Here is a 23,072-nt window from a genome sequence, read left to right as displayed (position 1 = left end):
GGCAGTTTCTTCAGACCAACTGGCTTGCGGGGTCTACTAGCCATGGGGCTGCCCCAAGACATATGCAGAGGGTGTCCTTAGTAGTGTCTGTAGTACACATGGACATTTAAACTAAAACGGAGCATGCAAACCTTGGACTGGAATGGGTCATTCATTCCCAAAATAGTAAGGTGTGAGTTTTGGATTAGAACAGGGCATTCATTCCTGAAATATTAAGGTGTGTATGTGAGTTTCAGATTGGAATGGATCATTTATTCCTGAATTAGAAAGTGTGTGCAGTGTCCCAGTTAGGGATGGCAGGTTGGTTATCTAATGTAAGCTCAAATCCTGTACTTTCAATAGAGGACCCTACAGCCTGAATCCTCTACACCAAATGCCAAAGTGTCATTTTTAAGGATTGTTGAGCTTCTGTGCATCTCCAAGGAATGTTGGGATTCTGTGCATTTTCAAGGAACATTGAGCTTCTGTGCATTGTCAAGGAATGTTGTGCTTCTGTGCATTTTCAAGGAATGTTGACTTTCAAGGGAAAAGCAATTTATGCTAACTCTTTTTTCAATGTGCAACTGGTTTGTTTAGAAAATGGCCATCATCAGTAAGTGTGCTATAATTTTTAACTATGTACTCACATTTAATATTGTTGTTATACCTGTGTTATACTGTTCTATGCTTCTTTCTTATACTTTTTTATACTTCATATATGTTAGAATTCTAGTCATATGTAATTCCTGTGGAGCTTTTCTTCCCAGGCCTTCACTGAAGAAGGGCTTTGGCTCAGTAGGACTAACCCAGTCAACATATGTCAAATAAATAAACAAATAAATGAAAGTAGTGTTAGTGGCTCAACAGGTGGATCTATAGTAGATAATTGAATGTTTGAAAGTTTGACTGTCATATGGTCAACACCATATGATCGAACTTTCAAAAGTTCGAATATCTAATAAAAAAAATAAACTACACAAACACCTACCTGAAGTTTTCCACATGGGGGCTGCATGCACCCTCACCCCCACTCCTTAAATATACCAACTCTGAGATTGCACTACAGTGCAGAAAAAGGAAATATTCCCATTCCACACTGTACGGTGATGTCTGTTACAACGTTCAAACATTCAAAAATCTGATCATATGGTGTCGACCATATGAGACTCGAAATTTTGAATGTTTGAAATTTCAGTATAGAACCCAACAGGTAGCATACTTGACTTTAAAGTAGAAGTGTCTGTGGGTTATAATCCCACACAATGTGTGTAGACTGCTAATAGTGCAGTGCCTCCTTTAAGGGGATATGGAGGTGCTGCATTCCTGTGTGCATTCTGTTATGTATGAAATGCTTAGTAGCTATGAACCTGTTGTTGGTTTGACAGCCATTCACTCTTGTAATATTACCAGCCTACATTTTTTTTAAATGTTGTTTATGACATTGCCTTGACCACACATAGTCTTAGTCTGTCCTACTGTAAAATCTGTTGCATCTCCTAACTTTCTTTCTCTATTGTAACTTCTGCTTAAATTAACCTCCTAAACTCTCAGCTCTACTACTATAGCCCTACTATAGCTCCCTCCTTTCTCTCCCCCCTCTCATTCGCCACACTATTTATCTTTTTTCCCCACTTCCTATCAATGTCTGTACATTTTCCTTCTTTTGAACAATGATTATCCTTTTGTAGTATATTTAGACCACTGCTATCAGTGCAACCATTAATGTTCATAATTTTTCTTTTGTTTTTCTCTTTATAATTAATTTCATATTTGCATTGTTTTAAAAATGTCTGTCTTGTATGTTCATCTTTGCTTATGCTTGCTGGGGCTCTTTCCCCTTGGGTCTTCACTGAAAATGGGTTGCTTACTATTAATGCAATGCAAATAGTTAATAACCTCTTCTTTTTTACAATTACTCTGTTTAGTGATTATTTAATACTTGTATATTGTCACATTCCCCTGGATTTACTAATCTTCCATGCAGGACTAATCTAGTCCTGCATGGAAGTGGCTGCTTAGGAGCAAGACGGCAGCACACCATGCATATTAATAAAGGTGCGCTGCCCAACTTCCTAGGCATACATGGAGTGTGTAAGAGTGCAGGGGACGTGTCTGAGAGCAGAGCACTCAGAATAAACACGCCCTTGCAAAGTAGAAAAGCAGAAAGTGGAAATAAATGAATGAGACCGTTTATAGGTGTCCACATATCCCCAACAACAGTCTCCTATGTGTACAACAATAACAGTACATATAAATAAACTGAAGAAGACCCGTCATATTTATCATAAATCCGAGTACAGCTAACTGTAGGTGTGCGTGTGTGCCCATCGCTTAGCTATGGTTAAAGCAGCTGAAAATGCTGAAGAGGATAACAAAGAAGATATATGCAAATGAAGCAGCACAGCAATAGTGTAGTGGGCAGGGCATCTGCCTAACGAGCAGGCATTCCCAGATTGAGTCCCACTGCAGCACATACTATTCCCCATGTGAAATCTGTATATGAACATTTGTTTTCCCAAATATTTCCTGTATAACCTAATAAATAACATTAAATGTGAACTGGATGACTATATTAAAAAGGCACTAGTAAGCAGGTGTAAGCACAAATAAGCAGGAGTAAGTATATATAAGCACTAGTAAGCATACATGCATTTGCACGGGGGTAAGCATTACCTACACAGATTAAATAAAGTAGAAGCTAACTGAGTGTTAGAAACTGTAACCAGAGGTTAGCAGTGCTTAGCTCCATGCAAACCTGTGCACACCCATGTACAACCGCTTTAATGTGCCTTAATCACTCAGTACCCAACGGCCCATGTTCGGCCCAGCAACAAAATAAGCAGCTCCTACAAGGCTCGAACCAATGACCCTGCACACCACAGCCAAAGGGAATTACCACTAAGCTATGAAAGATACAAATAAAGTTGACATTGTCAGAAACATATCATCCGGTCCAATCATGCAACAGCACAGATAATGAAGACCTACAGCTAGATGGACATGTGTGTGCAAATATATTACTATCTAAATGAATAGAACATATCCATAGATGTAGTCACACACATATATATATATATATATATATATATATATATATATATATGCAAAGCGTTTACCCAAGACGTCCCAAGGTAGTTGAATCAAGTAACAAAACCCAAGATGGATGTAGCGTGGTAAAACTTTCAATTAAGTCCAACAAGAGAACCGTTTATATAAAACAAAACAGCGTTTAATGATGAAAAAATGTTAGCGCTATCGAGGTAACCCTCTTCTTCAGACGTTGTGCATTTAAAACCATTGAATCACATTTATATCCCTCCAACAAAACGTCACATCCTATAGCCTGCAAGGTGAACATTACATAATTTCCTATCACATTAAGTAAACATTCTTAACAATAAAAACCTCAAAAATACAAAACAGCTGACACATATCATAAAATTCATTCTGTCCATTCATATTACCCTTATATAAACTGCTTGATTTTTAATGAATGGAATTAATAATAAATATATAGAGAACAACATATATCGTTGACGCTATTATATTATTACTGATAAATAATCACTGTCCTTCCTCAACTCATTGAGTGGACCTAATTTTTAATAGACCTAGTTTTTAATATAGGCTTAAGTGGTACGAAGTCATTTAAACCTCGTCCACGATGGGCAGCCAACCTGAGAATCCACTCAGATTCTGCCAACTCGGTAGAATTAACTAAGTCACCACCCCTAATCCTAATAGGCAGTACCTGTAGTACTTGAAGCAAAAAGTCATGATTCTCATACAGAATTCTATGTTTGGCAATTGCACTGTACGTATCTGATCTTGTAAAGCAGTAGGAATGGTCCCTGATTCGTTCGCGCAGAGACCTGTTGGTCTTCCCCACGTAAAACGCGAAACAAGTTTGGCAACTTGCCACATATATCAGGTTCCTAGTGCAGCAGTCTGCTCTACACCTAATCTGCCAAAGTTTACCATCGTTCGGGTTCCTAAAGAACCTCGATCGATCTACATACTTACATTGTGCACATGAGCCACATGTTTTTGTGCCAAGATCTAATGGTGACATATCATTCTGACTATTCCCACACAAGCTAGGAAAACACAGTATTTGCTTCATATTTTCAAGGTTATTATATGTATATCTAGGACAGTTACCCACAATGTTATGAATATCATTGTCTGCTGTTAAAATGTTCCAATTGTCAAACAAAATCTTTTGGACAGCATGTACATTCTTGGCATACGGGAGGACCACAGGTAACCTCAATGGTACAGATGACCTATTTGTGTTGGTTCTCTCTGTGTTGGACACAGAGTAATATGGTCTCCCCTACCTTGTCTTAACCTATTGGCTTCATTCGTTACAGGGTTCAAGACAGACTTATCATAGCCCCTGCTACAAAAATTGTCCTCCAAGCATTGTAGCTCTTTATAAAATATGTTGTCATCAGAGCAAAGTCGAGATGTTCTCAAAACTTGCCCTTTGACTATATTACTAAATGTGCCTGGTTGGTGCATGCTATCTGTGGCCAAATATGTGGCCCTATAACAGTCCTTTCTGTATATACTAGTTCCAAATTTACCGGACTCTTTATAGACAACAGTGTCTAAATAATTGATTCTCTGATCAGAATGCTCGATTGTAAACCTCAAAAAACCATCCAGGTTGTTCACATGCCTAAAGAACTCCTCTAGTGACTCAACAGTACCAGCCCATAGGAGAAAGAGGTCATCCACAAACCGTCTATAGAAGACGATGCTGGAACATGTTAAGATGACCTCTCTCTCCCAAGCCACCATCACCAAATTGGCGTAAGAGTTGGCACAGCTGGTACCCATCGCCACTCCTGTGGATTGCCTGTATGGTTGTTCCATGAACACAAAGAAATTGTTCTCTAACACCGTTTCTAACAATAATGTCAGTAAATCAGTCTCTGTGTCAGAAAATGTCTCCCTCAACAATTTATTCACTATCCTTACACCGATGTCATTTGGTATACAAGTGAATAGTGAATTGACGTCCATCGTCACCAACTCTAACCCAGCCACATTTGTCAGATCTCTAGCAAAGCTATATAGATCGGTCAAAAACTGACCTGTATCTTTAAGAACATATTCAACTTGTGATAAAACTTGCTTAAGTTTAGTGTCCAAGTAAATCGAGAGGGGCTGCGTACTCCAGCCCTCTCCAGCCACAATTGGTCTGAACAAAGGTGTAAAAGCATTTTTGTGGACTTTCGGGAGTCCATTAATACTGGGCAACACAGGAAAATCCACAGAGAAGTACTCATGTAATTGTTTTGTCAACAAACCTAAGGACAAACAATCATCTAGCATGCTACGTATACCTAAACAACATTCCTCAATCTTGTCAAAGGTTACAATTTCATAAGCATCTGTGCTGAGCATGCTCAACATAGAATCAACATAATAAGTCCTATTCATGATAACAGTCTGTCCACCTTTGTCGGCCGGTCGAATGATTATTTCTCTGTTGTTCTTAAGTGAAACTAAGGCATCACTCAATGTGGAATCCATTAAATGCTGTTTTGTTTTATATAAACGGTTCCCTTGTTGGACTTAATTGAAAGTTTTACCACGCTACATCCATCTTGGGTTTTGTTACTTGATATATATATATATATATATATATATATATATATATATATATATATATATACATATACATATACATAAAAAAACTATCCACATATATATAATACATATACAAATATATGAACAGATAGACATGCAAATGCCGACAACTACACATATATATGTCAACATCCATATGTCCACATATACACAGCAAGTTATACATATGTACGGAGAGAAATGTCCCCATAGGTATATACGGACATAGTTAGAAATTTGTAAGCAAATATATACACCCACAGAGGTGTATATGGCCAGACATCTGTAGATAGCAATGGTAGATTAACAGATACATACATGTCCACATGCACCGCGAAAGGCCTTAACAGGCCCCAAACAATATATGTCACATATGAATTGGCATACCCCTCTCCCAGACAAAAACAACCGCCCTGCAAAACACTACCAAGCTCAATGTAATGTATGTGTGTCATTGAAATAGGGATTTAAATTAGTCCTCGGTCATGTTCCACATGTTGACATCACATCCCCCTCTCCCCCTCCCACTAGGCCACCTGAGCAGTACAGGCTCATCCAACCAAGGACATCTACGAGCCATAAATGCATTACCCACAGTTCCGCTTCCCCCCACCCGCTGCACACACGCAGTCACTATCTCAACCCTGGTTACCGGCCTGTAGCTACCACACCATTACATATTGCCCCCTTCCACACTCTGTCCCTCGGGACCCATCACTTATGTTGTCTCGACCCAAGTATCCTAGGTCTGGCACACGCCATAGTCCATGCACATAGCCATGAGTACCTATGTAACTCTGGGTGTAGACAAAAGTTGTATACCCAATGTTCGGGCTGTCCAGCATGGGACGAATGATTACCTGGTACTAGAAATAGATTTCATGTGTGACTCTGTGTACACTAATGGATTTAGTTGTAGGTATTGCAAAGCATATGTGGCACACGAGGTTGGCCAGTATGCACACGAAATAGTACCCAGCAATAACAGGCAACATGACAGGATATGTAGCTAAATATGTAGAGGCATGTGTGTGTGTATATACCCATAACTACATGGAGATATACCTCTCCCTCTCTGTAGTACAAATGTATACATACATAGACAGACATATATAAATATCCACATATAGATATATACATATACAGCCACCCATACATCCACATGTCGTTTGATATATATATATATATATATATATATATATATATATATATCTATATCTATATATATATATATATATATATATATATATATATATATATATATATATATATATATATATATATATATATATATATATATATATATATATATATATATATATAAACATATACAGATTGTATATATATATATATATATATATATATATATATATATATATATATATATATATATATGTGTGTGTGTGTGTGTGTGTGTGTGTGTAAATATACACAGATATATAGCTAGGATATGATACTGCTGTTAAGGATTACATATATTCAAAGGACGTGCCAATGGGGGTTAGGGGCCCAGTCAACAAATGTGTAACATGTAGCATCAATCCCCCCCCCCCACAGCTAGACAGTGCAAACATACAGACACACAATAAAAGTAAACAAACCACTGCTTCCCAGACTACAGGCAGGATACTACCAGTGGGAGAGACCCACCATGTCTAATCTTGAAACAAAGACAAGCCAAATATTTTATGGCTATTCAGCCTTAAAGCCATTACACAGATAATGTATGGCAGGGCATGCATGTACCCGGACCACAAGGTTTGGGAAGCCTGATGACCCATGGGGCGAGATAACATACGTGATGGGTCCCGAGAAGTGGGGAGTGGGCAGTGTGTACTGGTGTGTTCAGACCCAACCTGCACCTGGAGTAAGGAAGAGTGCCGAAGAGGAGGTGTGGGTGAGGAACTATGGGTATGAAATTATGGGCCTAGGTGTGCAGATGTTGGCTGGAGTGGTTCTATGTGGACCGCCCCAGGGTTGTAAGCAATAGTGTGCATTGAGCAGACCCAACACCTAATGAGCAGCCATGCCCGGTATGAATCCCACAGCAGCAATGTCTAGTTTACATGGCAAAGGACGGTATAACCAGATGTGTTGTTGTTGCAAACCCACTAAATGACACCAAAGAACACATGGTCGCAACACCCCATTTTGGCATGTAAGCCAAACTAATTGGCATCACATGGTATTATTGCTGTTCTCACCCCCACCCAGGGGTGTGAGTGTCCAGACCTACCCCCAAATGCAGGTTATATACACAGCTGTCACTATAGAAGAAATGGCTAGCACTGGACTTTCCTGTCAGCCATCCTGCACATCCCTGGACATGTCCCCTACTATCAGCCCCTCTGTGTAGCCCAATAACACCACTTACCTATCGATACTTGTTTCATTCCTAGTAATGTTCACAGTCACAAGTAGGTGACACCCTCCACACAACTATATTGGCAGAATCTGGAACCCCCAACTTAGGTGTATTACCGCAGCTGTTCCAGATGACACATGTAAATAACACATAAAGTGAAAATTCAAGCACACTTGGATCACCACCTGCTCACCACATGGTGAAGTCCACCACCCCCCACCTAACACTCCATATCCCTACACCAACTACTGACACTGACACCTCCTGTCCTGCCTCACATACATATCCCAACACCCTGCAAACCTGCACTACTGCTTCCCCACCAATCAGTTGAATGGCCTACTATACATTTAAAATGTCCCCCCCTCCACCTACCTGCCTACACCTTCACTATTCACATCTACTTTACAACACAGTTATGGCATAACTAAACCTAACCTGAATACCAGAGTGTAACCTATCCAGAACTGCTAAACTGGAATCCCACTTCACCTTACACTGACCTTCGTAACAGTCATATCTGACATGTACACCTAACTTAAGTATGTATAATACCGACATGTTCTTGAAGTAGTGCGTGGGTATGTGGCACCAAGCGGGAGTGCACCTATTTGGGTGGCGGTAAACAGTGCCCACATGGGTTAAGCAATGTGGATGCCAACCCAGTGTAAGACGCCGTAACTAGAGGTCAGCAAGTCTGAGCCTTGCGCACACCAGCGCATACCCACCTACAATCCCCCGCAGTGCCTTAGGCATGCTGTAGCCCACAGCCCTCATTGTGGCCAGTAACAACATAATCAGCACTCCCAGGTTCCCACCCCCCACCCTGCACACTATAGTTCAAGTGAGTTACCATGAAGGCATGACAGATATACAGTCAGCTGCTGTTATCACAAACATATCATTCGGCACAGTCAGTCAACAGTAAAGGAAATGTAGGCATGTACATTAATACCAGCAAACATGTGCACATTGCTCAATCACAGTATTCCGAGCAGTCTATGAGTATCAATGAACAGTGCCTGTCCACACATACTGTGAGAACAGTAGTCTTGTATAATACTGAAGAGAGGAATGGAAAATGGCCGTGGGGACGTGCTTCATCTGCTGAAGCGGGAGATGAGCCTGGTCTGGTGTGTGAGCAAACCACTGTTTCCCAAACCCCTGGCAGGATGTTACCAGTGGGAGAAACAGTGTAGACCAGCAAAGTCTACTCGTGACACAACAAGAGGTCCATCCCTGGTGGGATGCACTAGACTTTGTGGGTCACAATGATGTTTCCACGCGTATTGGAGGAGGATCAAGGGAAGGCTCAAATGTACGTAGACTAAACAGATGAAGAGCCTGCAGAAGGTTGTGTTGAGACAGTAAAATGGAGGAGTACGAGATGTGCAGAGAGGGAAATGTGTGGAGGTGTGGTATGGCAGGGCTAGCAACTGGAGAATGGATGGATGTTGTGTACGTGGATCTCAGGTGCCAGGGAAAGGGGAGCATGGGTATGACACTAATGTAGAAATATGCAAACCAAGCAGAACTGCAATAGTGTAGTGGGAAGAGCATCTGCCTAATGCACACACATTCCCACTTTGGGTCCCACTGCAGCACATTCTATTTTCCATGGGAAATCGGTATATCAACATCGTTTTGCTGTATAACCTACTACATGACATTTATACTTGAACAGGAGTACTGTATTAGACATAGACCCACTCACTATTCAAAAGACATAAGATGACACACAGGTATGTATACACAGACAACATTTAATGGTGTATTTTAAAATAATGTATGCCATTACTTACAGCACATAGACCTGGACTTATTTAATCAGTGAGGAATGCAAGGCCCACACAAAACAATAAATGCAGACATAACATACTATGCTGTCCAGGCCAATCCCATCAATTTGTACAACTGTAGACAAAGGATTTGCTGTCAAGATAGGTAACAATAAACACTAACTGATGTAGTTCAGCAGCTGCCAGTTCCACCCTGTAGTCAAGACCTAGGGGGATATTTATTACCTGTGCTAATGTCTAAGTATCTGTCACATGTATGGACCCTGACCAACAAATGTCATGGGAGTCCACGATAGGACTGAGATGATAGCAAGAATGCTAGCAGTAATAATGATAGGCCAATACCAAACACCCCCTAACCGTATCACAGCAGAACAAAGCCAGCCATATATGTGGAGGACAGCGGGAGGAACACAGGTCCATACTCTTACATGGGCGGCACAGTGGTGCAGTGGTTAACATTGTCACCTCACAGCAAGAGGTTCTCCGGTTCGATTCTTGGCTGGGGTGCCTTCTGTGTGGAGTTTGCATGTTCTCACTGTGTTCGCGTGGGTTTCCTCCGGGTACTCCGGTTTCCTCCCACATTCCAAAGACATGCATCTGGAGCATTTCTCCCCGGGCCTCCGCTGAAAACAGGCTCTGTGGAACCTAGTCGGACATTCCCGGTCAACAAATGTTAAATAAATAAATAAATAAATAAAATAAATACTCATAATATTGCTGTTACACACCCTGCAAATTACTGGTGTTACAGGATTCATTGCAACATACCCTTATGCAGCAATAACACATCAGCAACACAAATGGAAGTAGCCATGTACTGATAGCATGCAACAGACAGATTGCCGGGGATATACCTAGGACAAGACATGTGTGGTGCACAGGCAAAAGCAAACAGACAATCCACTGGCCATCATGTGGATAGGCCCACTGCTGAGAGCTATGCAGACAGACTGCATTCCATCCTAAGCTACTATGTACATGCAAACACTGCAAGACCAGCAATATACAATGCACATAACAACACTACTCAATCAGTCTGTAGATCTGGAACTTCTTAAGATTGTGTAGTTGCCCTGTGTTTGCAAGCCCCACTGTAATACGTACTGCAACCTGCCGTCTGTAACACTGCTGCCCACATACAGGAAGGATGTCCTCCATACTGGAAAGGTGAAGGGACAACTCCCGCATGAGTAAGCAATTTATAGTACTGGGTTGCCATGACAATGGTTAACTTAATCACTACACAGCAGGCTGCATGCAGTCAGCAACTGTTGCACACTCATTGTTGCAGAGCCCATCAACTGATCATGTGCATCACCTACAAAAGCCATGCTGCAATCCATTCAAACCAACTCATTCACTCTACTGAAGAGGGAGAGAGACAAAGAGAGAGAGGTGAAAAAAAAAAGAAAATATAAAACGAGACTCACACACAGTGGGAAACAAAAAACTACAAGCCAAAACCGAGAAGGCTTCACACCCGTCCAAAAAATAAAAGGTATGTAAAACATAAATATATGTAATTTAATGTAGTATGTGGTATAGATTAATAGGATATATTATGTTGAATGTTTGATATGTGCCATCTGTAGTTGTCCCTGTAATGATGTCCCGCTGAACAACTGCTCTGGACAATATTGTCTGTCTCTGTAAGCAGTGTGACATACCCGCCAAGTGTGCAGATCAGCAATGAATGACAAAGATGTCAGCCATAATATCTGTGTATGCTATGTTAGTGTGGACAATAGTTGGTGGTGGAAGTACTGCCGTCATGATAGACACATGGGTGTCAGAGTACACCACTTGCAGGACAGTTATGTTAATGTGTAATGTAGCATGCACAAATACCATAGGTGTGTAATAGGCATACCAGCAATCTCACACCATACTTACCACCTTAATGTTAGTCTGTGTTCACATATGGCACCTGTCTGTGTTGCAGCAAGGCAGAACAGTGCACATATGAATGAAAGACAGTTACAGAATGTGCACCACGTCTGTATGCACTCCACATATCTGTGTGATACAGAATGTGATGTGTATGTGTACAGATACACAGACACTCATATAGACATAGGTATATCAACAATGTACAACATATATCTACACATATGTGTACATAGATGTATGTAGTGGCACTGACAATGGCATGCAGGTGAAATAGTCTGTAACAGGTCAGCAAAGATAAGTGTCCCCAAAGGGAGCATGACTACAAACACATGGCACAAAGTGTGACACATGTACATAGCACAAAGCTTGGTACAATACATATGTACTAATGGTAGGTAAGCAGCTAACATAACAATTGCAGTCTGTGAATGGTTTACTGTGAATGGTTTACTGTAGCTGATATGGTGGGGGGAGATAGATATCTGTATTAAGAACTATGGTGACCCTGCTGTATGGGTAGCTCAGACCTGTTTCCATCTTCATGTTTTCCAGGAAACATGTCACATAGTCGTCTTCCCGCATACAGCGCTGCTGAGACAGAGATCATTATTGACCACCTGGTACAGCACTACGAACTGCTGTTTGGGCGGACAGCCCACGATGAGCAGGAGAGGACCGCCCAGTGGAATGAGCTAGTCCACAGGGTCAATTATGTTGGACTGCATAACCACAGCTATGAGCAGGTCCAGCATCATTACACCAACCTGCTTCACCATGTACGTCAGCATGCAGCTGCTGTAAGTTGTGATCACCTCACAATAGGGGGAGCAACCCACCCATCCACCCCTCACCCGTGTGGAGCAGCTTCTCAGCAGCCTTGTGGCACCTGGCCACCTGCAGCATCAACATCTGGCAGGGCACATCTTGGAGGTGAGTGCCAATGACACATCAGCTGAAGAGCGTGCAGGTAAGGCCCCAGGGAACATCAGTACCCCACTCTTGTGTATGCATCTACATCTGTACAGGTACATCATGCAAAACTGAGATGTCATATACATAGTCTGCTGCTGTGTATTAGTAATAAACAGTTGTGTATAAGCTGTAATATTGTGTAATTCTACTGTTGATGTAATGTAATGCTGCACTCGCTTTTTTGCCACAGCTGTGGCTACTGACATCAGCTTTCTCACACTCCTATGTAGGTCCCTCCAGGATACCACTACGGCAGCAGCCAGTAGCCGGTAAGTACGGTTTGTATTCACGCATGGTGATAAACTGGGCATGTAATAGCTATGGGATATCCCATACACACATCTAACACACCTACTCATACTGAATGCTCTACATGTTCACGTTTTGTTGCTGTGAAATGCACTGCATCACTGTACAGACCATGCTGGGGTATCAGAAGGGTACAACAGACACATGCAAGATAACTAACATCCTGTCAATGTGCAATGTGTCCACAGAGATTTGAAGTGTGTCAGGACACACGGCCTACAGTAGGGACATGTGTGACTCAACACCACCATGGCTGCAGCTGCACACAATCAGGTTAAGTAAATATTGCAGACATAACCCTGACCCCACAGCACTCATAACAGCAGTGTGTGCACTCCAAAGTATGTGCACATGAGTAGACCTTGCAACCATGCAGAGATCTGGGACATGTGTAGGGCACCCCCCACAGCTATGGTAAGGTCTTCTGGTTGTCAGTGTAATAGTGTTGTACTGGTCATACATACACTGATGATGTTGTGATCTGTAAAGTAGACATCAGGCATTCATAAATGATATCTGTTCACATATCATCCCAGGTATGAGTTGCCATAACACACAGGGGCTGTGAGTATTGGAGCTGACATAACTGACACAGTGATAGGGTCAGCCTGAAACCTTTCCTCGCTGATCATCCATTACCACATTAAAGAATTTTTGAATTTCATTTTTCATATATTTCATATATGTATTTATCTATTTTTTATCATTTTTATTTTATTTGATTTTATATGATAACATGCATAAGAATATGTTTGCATGTTTCCATGTGTTTTTATATGAGTTTTTATAGTAGTGCCTTAGTAATGTTGTTTTTCAAATGAATTTATTGTACGTATTAAAGTATTTAAATAATGTAAGCCATTAAAGTATTTAAATATTCTAATATTTCAACAATTCAAACTTGTTGAATTGTTTCTATGGTGACAGATTGAATCATTGTACGTGATGTATCATTGGTCTAATGGACAACCTGTAATGGATTTAAACCGGTTGTTTGTTCTGCTTTTTGAAGTCTGATGAAGCATCTTGTATAGATGTGAAAGCGCTTACTTATTTGATTAAAGCAGTGTTATTTTCAAGGTGACTGGTTGGCTTCGTTTGTCGTGGAGTACCTGCAGCTTTTTTCCACTTATTTTCGATTTTTGGCTTTCAGCAGGTACCTTACCCCTAGAGGCTTTTTGTTTCTACATAACTGACACAGTACTCCATATGCAGCAATGGTTTCTACACCTGTGAGGTGTGCTGTGCAGTTCAAGGCAGGGTAGGGAACAGGACCACAGTAACACTTTGTGCATGGGTGCAATGTTAACATGGGGAAGGACCATCAACAAGCAACACAGCCCATGCCTCACACACATGTATACTGTCGCTAGCATGAAGTCACTATAGTTGCACCTGCATGCTGTTGAGCACTATATGTAATGCATGTTGACAGAAGGGTAATGGGAGGACTGTGTGAACAAATGTGCAAATCCACATGTAGGAGTGTGTGTGTGTGTGTGTGTGTGTGTGTGTGTGTGTGTGTGTGTGTGTGTGTGTGTGTGTGTGTGTGTGTGTGTGTGTGTGTGTCTCAATTGTGTTTGTAAGTGCAATCTAGTGGAGTGTGGATGATGCATGTCAGATGTGTGTGTGTGTGTGTGTGTGTGTGTGTGTGTGTGTGTGTGTGTGTGTGTGTGTGTGTGTGCATGTGTGTGTGTGTGTGTGTGTGTGTGTGTGTGTGTGTGTGTGTATGTGTGTGTATGTGTTTGTGTGTCCGTGTGTGTATGTGTTTGTGTGTCCATGTATGCACAGGCGATAGTGGGATTAACCACATGGCAGTACTTCCCCTTGGGATTGTGCTGTACATGGAGTGAGACATGGGACACTAGGACAACCTGTCAGGTATGTGAACACAGGACAGCTGATTGCATAACAAGGTCTGTAGCATAGAGCATGCATCAGGAGGTGCAGTACATACCAGTATACACATCATATTGCCAGCAGCAGATAGGTAACTGGCTACCTACATATGCAGCACTACAAATGCAATGGGGAATTACCACAGCACAACAGTAGTTGTCCGCATGATGGGTCACTTGTGCAGCAGATGTGGCATGGACTGAGCAATAGTATGAGGCTCTGGTGTGTGACATATGTAGTGAATATAGCAGCCCCAGCCATATAGGGGCCTCATACACCATTACTGCCCATACACAGGGTAATACAGGGTGACAGCAGTGAGGCCATGTACAACCTACTCCACCCAAGTCAGGGAAGCAATGGAGTAACAGGTCAGGTGTTGTAACCACACGTGTAGGCATGGTGAGGAATGAGATGTTAATGGGCAGTAGTGATGCATGTATATTAGCAAGTGCCATGAAGGATGGAGAACATAAGTAACTGACTGTGGGACTGTCTGTAAACTTAAGGAAAGTGAGGTAGTAAGGTGGCTGTCAGTGTGAGTGTGTGTACTGTTATGCAATGCTGTACAGGTCTTAACATGTGTATTTGTTTCCCCCACAGGTGGCGAGGTGGGTCAAGGTCCCTCTTTCATGCAAACTGAGGTAGGTGTGCCTACAGACACCGATGATGATGATGGTACAGGTGAGGCACAGGTGGGGTTGTCAGAGGCCGGGACTGCACCACCATTTGCCATCACCCTCCTAGCCACCCCAAGCCTGCACAAAGTTACAATGCCCCTACAAACCCCATCACATGTGGCCATAGCAGAGGGACAGTTGGCGCTTGGTGACAATGACCAGGAAAATGTGGTGTCCATGCCAACTGTGTCTGGTCACAGTCGGCATAGCCAGATGTCCAGAAGGCCACCACATTGGCAGATGTATCATGGTGCTCATGGGAGAACTACAGCTCATCATGCCCCTGGCAGAGGCGCCACAACTGGTATCACCAGGCGCATGTTTCAGGCCGTAATGGAGGCATGTATGGAAATGCACACCAGACAGGGCCTGAGGCTGCAGAGGTCTGCTTTCACAGCTATAAGTGGCAACCTCCATGAACTCGCTGGTGCCTTCCGTGATTATACCAAGGTCATGGATAGACAGTGGGGTGAGATGGTTGGCCTCCTCGACCGTGGTATGTCTGTGCTAAAATGTATGGTGGGAGTGGTGCGATGGCCGCATGAATGTAGGCCAGAGACACCAGCAGCTGGCGGTCAACATGGACATGCCAGGATGCCCAGCCACTCCCGTAGTGGCAGTACCAGCCCCAGCACACCACAGGGGCTGCTGTCCACACCCCAACACAGAAGGCCTCGTGCATGTGGCCCTGGCCAGTCCCAGGCAGGACATGGTTCCAGTGGACATATGTCATCATCAGGGGAGAGTAGCACCTCAAGGCCTGTACCTGCACATGCCCATGGAACCCCTGGCAGGTACAGTCAGCGTGTCCATGGCCAGAGGCAGTGAACTGCACACCCTGCCAGGTATGGTCTGCAGCTGTCCAATATCACCCGTATAGGGCAGCCACATGGAGGTACTGTGTGCATGCATACCCACACACTATGCAACCACACCTAGGGTGACCCCATACTGACAGACACCACATCACCATGCCCCAAACAATGAACCACACCTCTCACCCACACAAATGGTGACACATGTTTGGACCGCTCTCAGCCTCTGACACACCTGCAACACACCCTGTGCAGATGATGATACCTGTGCCACATCCCTGTCATCCATAACATTGATGCAGGGACAGGCTACTATGGTTCTGATGCACACAGTGACTGTAATAGAATGCCGTAACATAACACAGTGTAGAATGTAGTCAGGGGTAATGTGTACTGCATACATGTCAAGTAGTGTAGCCATGCAGTTTAGATGACTTTCACACACCCTATGCATATGATGATACATGTGCACATCCCTGTCATCCATAACATCGATGCAGAGACAGGCTAACATGGTTCTGATGCACACAGTGACTGTGAGTGCCGCAATATACTGCAGTGTAGAATCTAGTCAAGGATAATGTGTATTGCATACATGTCAGTTAGTGTAGCCATGCAGCTAAGATGACTTTCACACACCCTGTGCATATGATGATACCTGTGCCACATCCCTGTCATCCATAACATTGATGCAGGGACAGGCTAACATGGTTCTTTTGCACACTGTGACTGTAATAGAGTACTGCAATGTGCCACAGTGTAGAATGTAGTCAGGGATAATGTGTACTGCATACATGTCAGGTAGTGTAGCCATGCAGCTAAGATGACTTTCACACACCCTGTGCATATGATGATATCTGTGCCACATCCCTGTTATCCATAACATCAATGCAGGGGCAGGCTAACATGGTTCTGATGCACATGGTGACTGTGATAGAGTGCCACAATGTACTGCAGTGTAGAATGTAGTCAGGGGTAATATGTACTGCATACATGTCAGGTAGTGTAGCCATGCAGCTATGATGCATCTCAGCTGTTGGTAACACCAGTTGTTATCCCCATACTGATATCAATTTGTGCTGTAGGCATACATGTGTCAGCAGGAGGATGGTCTGCAGTCATATTCCACAAGTGTATGTCAGTGTGGTGACACCATGGCCATGACATATGTGGTGTACAGTTGCACACATGCCACAGGTATGTATAACAGTTATTGGCCATGCAAAATTGACTGGTGGCCTGCTGGTACAGGTATAATCTGCACCCTTATGTCAACCTATCCACATACACACACATCCTTACATGACAACACTGTGTCTAGATCCCAACTCAGGTATATAGTGCTACTGAACTGTGTGGCTGTCATTGCACACACGACACCATCTGTAGGATGAGGTGTGTACCAGGTCACATGCTACATGCAGACCATCCACAGACATGTATAAAATGGTAATGGGGGATGTAATGTTTGTGTATGGAGAATACATAGTTTGTCATATCATCATATACACATTGAATGACACATAACAGGAAGACACACATCTTAGAAACCTGGTTGTATAGTTGCTAACTAACTAGTCCATGTGTCCAAGGTGTTACAGGTAGGCTGCACACAGCACATATGTAACTGGGCTGTATCCTGTTACCTGTATGGGTGATGGTGACATTGGCCAACTGAGAGTGGTATGTGGGCCATATACCAGGTGTACCATGGTGTAAAGACAGTGTACACAGCACCCACATCCCTCACTGGATACTGTACACACTGGAACCCATCCTGATACTCTGACATACCCACTATCACACATAGGCCATGATGCCAAAACAACATATTGCATATCACAACAGTGGTACCACAGGGATATGCATTTGATGCACATGCCACAAGCATAGTAGGGTGTTGCATTGCATTGCCACACCTATGGGTGACAACAACAATATCCGTACTACTGTGTGGCAATGTGTATTGTAATAGGAGTATGTGGTCTCAGAATGGTGTACCCTACAGATATGCACACGTGTACACATGCACACATACACACACGTGGCAGACCTCAATGGGATGCCCACATCTACCAACCCATTGGTACAACACTGTCGTGCTTGTACGTTAAGGCACATGTAGCTGTTAGGGACAGGAGTGTAACAGGCTACATGTTACGTTAATGGGGTTGAGAGAAACCACACACTATACGAGTTGTACAAATAGTAAACCTCCCCCAGCCAAACACATCCACCCTGCAATACACTACCAAGTGTTGGAGATCCCATAACCAGGCCAGTGACAATATGGGCACACGATGTTACTTGCACTACATCCCACCTGTATGATGCCAGGCTGGTACTGGTAACATATCATGCAGTACAGTCTGGCTCCCACGGGTAATGTATTATGCGGAAGCCATCAAAATTACATATATGTACATATACATCTGACTACACATACACATGCAGTTATGTGTACAGTAAGATACATAAGTGGACAGTGCACACAATATGGAACAGCCACTATGCCTACAGTTGACCCCTGAATGACTGGACACTGTATGTGCCACCCATACAAATGACAATTGTTGTCTTTAACATACACCCACAGTGAGGTCATAGGTAAAGCAACACCCACAGGTTTGCAGACATGGAAACCTTTAATCATGTACTATTACAGTTCTACATACCATGCCATATAGCTGTTCAGATACTGACAACTATATCAATGGAGTGATGCTACAGTGGACCAGTTACAGTCATACAGTAGTCTGGAAAGGTTCACAGCTGTTGCTGTCCAGGTGAAGCCATTCACATTGTACAATAGGAAAGACACACTGGGCCACAGTATACCTAACAAGCAACAATATGTAATCCAGGTGTGCAGTTCCGCAGCCTCTATCTACACACTGTACAAACACAGTAGGTGGTATAGACATCATATGACCACATGGGTTATAACTGCTACATAACATGGCATAATTGACACCATCACGAACACACCAACACACAGAACAGTTTGTATGGCATGGGGCAGTAGTCCTGTATTACCCAGATCCATGTCAGTAGTGTGTATATAGGTGAAGTATATGGTACTGTACATCCAGATAGCTTGAGGCAGCTCAGCCCTGATACCCCCACATTTTGTAGCAGCCTAGGTCATTTCTGGTGCTCCCCCCAATGGGTTACTGTTATTTCATCAACCGTCCTAAATGTCAACACTTGGAAGATCGAACGGGGAAGGTCGGAAAATAGAAATGTCAAAGCCGCAGAAATTCAAATTCTTTCCTAGGGAAAGAATTTGGTTGGCTGTTTCCGCGGCTTCGACATTTTCTGTACTGTGGTGCAAATGTTTTGGATCGGGTTAAGGTAAGTGTGTGTGTGATGGACATTGGGTTAGGGTGCGGGTAATGTAAGTGTGCGAAAGTGACGGACATTAGGGTTAGGGCGCTGGTAAGGTAAGTGTGTGATAGTAACGGACTTTAGGGTTAGGGCGCGGTTAAGGAAAGTGTGCGATAGTGATGGACCTCAGGATTAGGGCTTGGGTTAAGGTTAGTGCATAGATAGTTGTGTTTGTAAGGTGTAGTGTAGGTTTATTAGGTGTTTGGTGTGCTTGTGTTGTGTGTGTGTTTTTTGGAACAGCGATTTTTTCTCTGGGAAGAAATTTGCTGTTCTGGGGTTTTGTTGTTGTCATATTTCGAACTTCCAAATTTGAACATATGGTGTTCAAAATTTTGGAAGTTCGATTATATGACATAGACTTGACTCAGTAATACAGGGCCATATACCACTGTTACATACACTGGGCTCTGGAGTGCATGAGGGCACACATGTATTGTGTAGGTGGCACCCACACATATATGGCCCAGCCCCACCATATGTGTGGGGGTTACAACGGAAGTGGACTGATGACAGACATTGCAGTGTGCTTTACTCCCAGCCCACTATGGATCAAGCACCGACATCATGACATATGTGCAAAGCTTGGTATGTAGGTGATGGACAGAGGCAGACATACAGGCACATATGTGGACAACTGTTGCCATACACTACGCAAGGTGCAGGTGTTACAGGATAGTCTGCAACATACCCTTAGTCAGGGAATTGATGGTAGAGATGGTCATGGATGTAGCCATGTACTGGCAACATGCAACACACACACTGCCAGTGTATTATCTGACACAAGTCCTGTGTGGTGGACAGACAAGACATGAAAGGCACAGCTCCAACTGGCATGAGGGTAGGCCCACAGTTTTGTCCTATGCAGATGGACTCCATTCCATTGCAAACTAGTATGTACACCCACACCCTGTAATACCAGTACTGTACAAAGCATAACACAACTCTACTCGCAGTCTCTCTGTGCTTCCTGATCCTCCTACAAATATGTGGCTGCCAAGAGTGTGCCAGTTCTCCTGTAAGGGGGTATTGCTACATGCTGTGTGTAGCACTGCTGTCCACACACAGGACGGATGCCCATCACACAGGAGATGTAATGGGACCATGCACACATGATGTGGGAATCTATAGTAGGTAGTTGCCATGACAGTGTTAATTGGGTGTAGTACACATGTGTAATCATACAGCTGGCTATCTGGATAGTTATATGTAGATATATTCCCACCATATGCCTGGACATGAATTGTAGGCCAACCGCAGCCCGTATGTTCCCAATGTCATAGTTGCAGGGGTTGTCAGGTATGTATAGCAGGTGTACTAGTAGACTATTGCTACTGTCATTGGGATTGTCTTCACAGACATGGTGTGTGTGGGAGGTCACATCTGCTTATAACATGTGTGCTATTGGTTACTGAATGACATCCAAAGGAGTACAATGTACAGTACCACTGCTAGCATGTAATGCCACTATGGACTGCAGCAGAGATATTGGCCAATGTATGTGGAGGTCTGACACAGTCTGTACAGTCCAGAGGTATACACATAAGCCATTAGTGCTACACATGTGCACCATGCCTGACAATATGGATGTGGATAGCCATGTAGATGGGTATAACACATAATGACCGGTATATGATGTCCAACATAGGTCATGCATTCACACACCCCTGCCTGGCATGTAATGGTATGACTGATGGTACAGGGGTGCCATGGCCACATACTACACAATAGGTATTGACATACATCTGCACTGCATCCCACTGCCCTGTCTGACATACATGACTGTTAGGGGAGGGCCGGCAGTGGGACATCTGGCTAGTATCTGCACATGACATCCCACTGGGTAGGTACAGTCAGCTGATAGGCATGTCACAATGCACTGTGCAGGCTGCAGGCAGACTGGTTCAACACTGGCCTACATCTCCCAAGGGGGAATGCACATGTACCTGCATATAAAGCAGGCTCAACAGGCATGACACAGCACAGGGTAAGATACACCTGTGTGACAGTGCATATCCACAACCAATGTGAACAGAGCCACAGCCACATATGGTTAGCTAGCATGGTGTTGCAGTATATGGACTATGTGTTCTACACCATCTTCATATGTGCCACTCACGGACTGACCCTTCATATACTGGCCTGCTACACAGTTTGGTCGGGTGGTTGTCTGTGGTACGGGACATGTGTGTTTATGGCCCTACAAACATGTGCGCCACTACAGTACCATAAAGTGGGGCAGCATGTAACATCTGTTAGTAGGGGAACTAGAATAATGTCATCTACCGCAGTTTGTATACAGGCTAGGGTACATATCAACATTACACACACTGTCAACATTCACCATAGGTACACAGACTTCAGTACTGCATGAACATCCACAGAATGTGCAGGTAATGTCATGTAATGTAACCTCTACTGTACATAACACATGTAGCAGTCAGATATATCAGTGGCTTGTTCTCAGATATGATGCCACAAATTATGGTGTACAGCACATATGCGCCACTTCATGCATGACATATGTACAAAGGTTGACAGAAGTGTGGCTGGGAGCACATACACAGTGCCAATATTGACATATTGCTGTGATAACCACATACATTTACTGTTGCGACAGATTTGTTAAAACATATGTCCTTTGAGGAATATGATGTCTGTGACTACCACAGCTTTCTCCAAATACTGACTGCAATCCTCACACTACCTTCAGCAGTTGACGGCTAGATGCTCCATGGGTAACACATGCAACCATGGACAGAACACTGCCTAGGCTGCAGATGACCCTGCAGATGGAGATTTCCCATGAACATGGAACTGACATGGCATATATTGAGACATGTACAACAGCCATATCCACACAAACACTGTTAAAGCAACATTACTCCAAATGCGGTATAGCAACACTTACAGTCTATAGTCAGGTCAGGCACACCCACCTCCTGTTTGTTGCACTGTTTCCACAGTGTATGTTGTTAGAGGTAAACCACAATCCATCTGAGATGCTGTTTGCCAAATAACAGATCTAGTTCCTGCTCACAGTGGGTGAAAAGAACCAACACTACCATAATGTTCCTAGGTATTGGAGTGTGTTTCCATGCAATTGGCTATGGGAATGTTACCACAGCTGTTTCACATGCAATCAGCTAGGGGAGGGCTGCAATTCATGCAGTGGCCATCAGCTGATAATGAGCATTACTTACATTACACATGCTGCTACCTAAGCAAAGCAGGTGTGAGTCTCCACATCCACCTGAAAGGGGGTGGAGGATGTAGACAGAGGCAAATATATGTCAGGGAGGGTAAAACTGAAGCATGTGTCCCACATCTAGCAGCA

The sequence above is a fragment of the Protopterus annectens genome, chromosome 10.part0 (genome assembly GCF_019279795.1).
Source record: "Protopterus annectens isolate FY-2018-M chromosome 10.part0, PAN1.0, whole genome shotgun sequence".
In the NCBI taxonomy this organism is placed as follows: Eukaryota; Metazoa; Chordata; order Ceratodontiformes; family Protopteridae; genus Protopterus; species Protopterus annectens.
This window is presented reverse-complemented; position numbering follows the sequence as displayed.